Here is a 5,618-nt window from a genome sequence, read left to right on the forward strand (position 1 = left end):
ACCGCCGCCACCGCTACCACTCCAGCCGCTGCCACGCACCGCTCCTGCCGCCCCCGCTCCAGCCGCCGCCGGCCCGGTCCCAGCGGCAGCAGAGGTAGGAGAGCCGTCGGAGAGCCATCGGAGAGCCAGCGGTGGCCGGCGTAGGGTCGGTGGCCCCGCCTGTCGGATTAGCGGCGGAGTCTTGGACAGAAGCCACGTTCGCATGCGCCTGCCCGTGCCCCAGCTGGAGATGGAGAAAGTGCAAGCAAAGTAATACACACCGACGGGAGCAGAAGACCTCAGCCGGTCAGAAGGATTGAGGTACTTTGTGATGCTTCTATGATCTTAGCAAACTTTTATGCCACCGAGTGAAACCTGCTTCATTGCCCTAGGAGTCTTTTGTATAGTCCCGCTAATGAGTGAGACATCCTTTGACCTGAGTGATTAGATGCCTCTAGAATCTGTAAATATGACATACATGACTGCATTTTCCCAAAGGCGGTGGCACTGGCTGTAAGTGATGATGGAGAAAGCAGCGATGGGCCCAGTTCATCACAGGAAATAGTGTGGGGAAGGCCAGGGGAGGGGGAGCGAGGGCTGGGTGCAGGTGGGCCAGGCTGGGGATCATGGGGGACATCTAGAATGCAGCCCGCCTGGGGACTGAACCTGACCGCGAATCCAATGGATGACCTTTCACTTTGCCGGACGATGCCCAGCCGACTCGCGGCACCAGTTCGTCAGGGCTGCGCAAACTCATTTCAAGACAAAAAGTAAAACAATAAACACAACAAATAACATCAAAAAAAGTAAGTTCTCAGATATCTCGCAAGTAGCTCCTGCTCTAACCTAGTAGTCAGGATGTCCCCTGCTCCTGCTGTTTCCAGCCGGCGCGGCTCCAGCCCTCGTATTCGGCCAGGCAAGACCTTGCAAATACCTGATCCCGGCCAAGCGAGCTGGCCTTCCTTTTGGAACTTCAGCTTTCACCGTGCCCTACAGTCCAGCCCCAAAAGGTGCACAGCGCCGGGACTGAGACACCCTCCTCCAGCTTAATCGGCCTCTCTTCCCGTATTGTCTTCTCTCAGCCACTTCTGTTCTAACAGGTAAGACTGCGGTATGTTTTTTAATTCACTTCCTTCTTGATTTTAGAGTTTGCATATGTGATTCCTAACACACGTCCTTGGGTTGGAAATACTTTGCGTTGTTTCTCTACTCCAACCCAAGAAGACCATAGAATCTCTTTATAATTGAGGCCTTCATTCCTTTTCATTAGTTGATTAGTAAAAGATTCCTTCCTTTGGCGGTGAAACTGGTTTGGATCTCTGAAATCTAAAGCCATGTCACTGCTCAACTTGAAATCACATAGGGGCCCTGAACTTGTGGACAAACCACTTATATTCACAGTCGGTCCCGCCACACTTTTTAATGGGCCTGGAGGACGCTCAGAACCGCATAAACAGACACCAGATTTTGGTACTGCTGATTCAGTACATTAAACATGTAATGCTAAATACATTGTACAGTCTCAGCCCGAAGACCTGCTGGGAAACGCAGTAAAGCCATCAGTAAAAAAAGCGTTCTTAACTTTATAATGCTGGAGTATCCTGCAACGTCCCTCATACCTAGAATTGAGTCTTCAGTTTTTATTAAGACCTGTGTGGTAAGCACTTGCTAAGATACGTTTTAAAAAATGTTGGTGCTTATAAACAGCAGAGGCAGTTAGCTGTTCTGAATTGTCAAGGTCATCAATCCCTCATGACCTCCCTTACTAAAATTTGTGATGTCAAGCCACTTGCTCTGGCCATACCAGTTATTTTGGTATTGAAATGTTTCTCCATGTATAACTTAAGATGCCAACCACAGCACTAGACCTTGTGTTTTGAGGAGCTTTCAATAAGTTAGACCTTTTTCTCTTCACTCAAAGTTGGAACTAATTGAGGGGGAAAAAAAGAGAGGGAAAAAAAAAAAAACCCACAGAAGAGCCTTGGGAATGGGAATAGGATAGAGATCAAAATGTCAGGTTGCTACTATTAAAACTCTTGGAGAACAAGACTCAGGAGTGAGGTCAACAGGGTTGCCAGTGCTGTCACACTCATAGCCTAGCCTAGCCTAGCGTCGTGCGTGAGAATTGGGCCTGCAATGTAAATGCCCTTACCCAGCACAGGGAGAGAGGAGAAAGAAAGTGACTAGTGCTTATCTCCTTTTAATAGATCAGTTTCACCACATAAGGAAACACGAGTCGAGGGATGTCACTGCCCCGAACAGTGGCCCGGGAATGAATTCATTCAGAATGGGGTGAGAAGCCCAGAGCCTCGTACTACTGTAGGTTCCTCCACAAAGAAACAAGAAGCCTGTGCGTGCAGTAAGTTTGTCCCTCCCCCCAATCAACTACCATATGACTGGCCTCTATTAGTTTTATAATACTGTTCCTACTGTTACTAAATACGTCATCAAGTTGCATTTTGTTCTTCTAACACGTATGTTCTCCTTTCTAGGTCCTCCCGTATGATCCTCTGTTTGACTGGACCATGAACCCTTGGAAAGCTTCGTATTCACAGCAGGGGCTGGGGATGAAACTGAGCTCCACTTCACTCTGAATGCGGATGGACCAGGAACGCAAACAGTCTCCCGTGAGCAGTATTTTAGGAAGAGCCGTCAGTTGTTCAGATTTTCCTATTCCCGAGGCTCTTTGAAATGATCTGCCTCATTAATGCCTTTGTGTTCTTGTCATTAGTGAAATTGGCCAGAGTTTCAACAACGTTCCTGAGGATCTCTTGATGAGAATACAAGAGAAGCTCAAAGGAGTGGAGGAAGGAGCTGTGCTCAGTGTGGGTGGACGAGCCAATTTACTCCTACAACAGGCCATGGGCCCCCCCAAGACCTCCGCCGACCTTTCCCAGGGTGGAAAACTTGCGTGTGATATTCAGCATATGAATCACTCTTGAATTCAAGCTTTGGAAATTATACGCTGGCCTTATCTCGAACCCACGCACATAACGTTGAATATATAGTATTACTCCTTAACTAAGCAAACTAGCTACTGTGTTTTTTTAAAAAAATGTGAACTTCTCACTTGGGTCACTTAGACATGCTTTGAGGGTCTCAAGGAACATCTCTTCTTGCGCCCTTCAGACATAATTGTCATTCATGCTCCGTTTCTTGGCTAAACAGCTATTTGTTTTTCTTCTCAAGTACACGCTGTATCATTTTCAGTAGAATCTCTAACTTGACGCTTCAGCTGAAACAGGCAGCAGGAAAGCAAGAGCGTCACTGGCAGCTTTTCCTCTAGGATGAGTACAACAAATGTCCTGCTGGTTTTGAGGTGGCCTTTCCTTACAACCTGCTTCCCCGATTTTACGTATGAATGAAAGATATTCAATATTCGTATGTAAAAGGAAGAAAGCCCCTTCAAAATAGTAACCATCTCTATATAGCATGGTCAAACTACCTTAAAAATAAGCAATGTTGAAAACAAGTTAGTGTTTAAGAAGTATTTTTGGATTTTCAATAGCAAAATCATGCAAGGTTACTGGATAAAGAGTTGTTATATTGTGGAGAACACATTTCAGAGACACAGATATAGTATGGTTACTAGTTTTAAAAAATGTATGTTGGACCTACTCATTCTTTTCTCTTTATCTTTTAAGCTCTCTGTGTTTCCTATTACTTCTCTTTGGGTGATGCCTTTTTCTCTGTTTTCTAGTCATGAATTAGCTTGTCAGCTGTTCATATAACCTCCTAAAATTATTCATTGGGTTGCTGTTAATTTCTAGCTGCGTATCATTCTTCAGATCTGCCTGTTGTTTCAGGGTGCCTAGTTGTTTTCTTAACTTTTCAGTTCCTTTTACGTCAGTGGTCACTTTATACATGCTCATTTTATAGTGTCTCTAATGGTTCTATTAAAACAATTTCCTCTTGTCTGTATGTGTTGATTCTCATATCTGGTAGACTGTTTACGCAGGTATTTTGTAGTTTTGAAAGAGGAGCTCATTTTCAGCAGGGCTTTCTCTGTACTACTCTTGAGTGACGTGTGAAGAATAGTGCCTTCTGGATAAGTTTCGTGTCTCCTTATGTCCTATTCCCAGGGCTGTTACCGACAAAGGACCGCTATTATTTTAATTTCTCAGCTTCAGAGTTTCCAGACCTCGAGGAATGTGAAGACCCCCCCCCCCAGGCCAGGACAGACACTTTTCCTCTTCACCTGCCCGTCCTAGTGGCAGAGTGTTCTCTTGACTTCCCTTTCACTGAGGGGTCATCCGCGACTTGCCTCCTGTTTATGGAGGGCTTTGGGGGAGGGGCATTTAATTCCCACCTGCTGCCTTTTGCAAGGCCAAGGTTCCATGAGTTCCCTTATAGCTTGTTCAAGCTGAAACCCACAGGTTGATGATGAGATGGGCAAATTGTGCCAGGCCAGCTAGGAGAGCTAGAATGTCAGCTCACAGCTTATGTGTCTACTTTTCAGTTTCCTTCCATTTTGGCCCTCAGGATGTCCCCTTACTTTCTTGTAAGTTCTCCTCTTCATGTAATAGATTGTTTCTTACATCTTCTTCAGCATTTCTGTGTTTTGTTGCAGAGGAAGAGTTGAGCTATCAAGTTTGCTCCACAGCTAGAAATGGGACACTTTCCTGTCTCCATACTGTCATCAGATAACAAGTAAAACTACTGACTTGCCTATTGGTGAATAGAATTCCTCTTCCACCCTTAGGAAGGTGTTCGTTTCTGCTGCAGAGATTAAGAAACGGGTGGTTGAACTTTCCTCGTATTGTTTAGGTAACCAGTTTATGTAAATAGTTGTTTCTCTTTTGAAGGGTTAGCGTTTCTGTCTCTTGCCAATAGCAAGCACTCACTCAGCTCTTAGCTCCCCATCTTCCTCCCCCTCCTCAAACAATCTCTAGCACTTTGTAGACTATAAATTTCTTGGTTTGGTTTCTGGAGCGCTGTTCTTAATATTATTTTTCCTTTCCACTTGCAAACTCATCTCGGTGTATCTTCTTCTTCTAGGCTGACTTCACTGGTCATAAAACTACCATTATATACCAAAGATTAGTAAATCAAAGGAATGTATGCAATTTCGAATGTCTTTAGTTAAGAAAGCCTTGAAATCTTCATGAACGAATAAAAAGTGATCAGTTAGATGATAGTATAGGTAAATGAATTTGTAACTAATTCTTGCTAATAGATGTATCCAAAGAGCTTTGAATAACATCGTGAACCGACTCTTCAGCCTTTAATAGTGTACCATGAGGCTTCTGTCCCGTTCAAATATTCTTACTAATGGCTTTGAAAAGTTTACCCAATATACAGATAACAGAGGTAGGGGAATTATAGGTAAGGAAATTAGAATTCTAAAAGATTTTGACAAGCTGGAACACTGTCTAGAAATAAATAGCACAGGAATTTACCGAGAACAGATGGGCAGTGCTTAGGTTCATAAAACATTAGTTACAGAATATCTGTTGTATGCTGAGTACCTAATGTGCGTTATATGCAGCATCTTTTGCAAGATTAGCAGCGTTATTTCAGTTTACACCTGGGGAAAGTAAAACTTGGAAAACTAAAGTAAGGATATTAAGGCCACAATGTAGTAAATCGATCATACAAGTCCATGGAGTATCCCTAACTTGAAAAGCTAAAAATGTAGA

At 44.0% G+C, this 5,618-nt stretch overlaps 1 long non-coding RNA gene across 1 annotated transcript; it reads left to right on the top strand.

Annotated features, from left to right (window-relative positions):
* The first annotated feature begins 805 nt into the window (after nt 1-805).
* On the top strand, nt 806-2,576 carry LOC150018688 (uncharacterized). The gene is made up of 3 exons (XR_016509219.1): nt 806-1,079; nt 2,187-2,271; nt 2,472-2,576. It is a non-coding gene; the product is annotated as an uncharacterized LOC150018688 (long non-coding RNA).
* Nucleotides 2,577-5,618: the final 3,042 nt, after the last annotated feature.

This window comes from Furipterus horrens, unplaced genomic scaffold (assembly GCF_987537825.1).
Source record: "Furipterus horrens unplaced genomic scaffold, mFurHor1.1.pri manual_scaffold_2, whole genome shotgun sequence".
Taxonomy (NCBI): Eukaryota; Metazoa; Chordata; class Mammalia; order Chiroptera; family Furipteridae; genus Furipterus; species Furipterus horrens.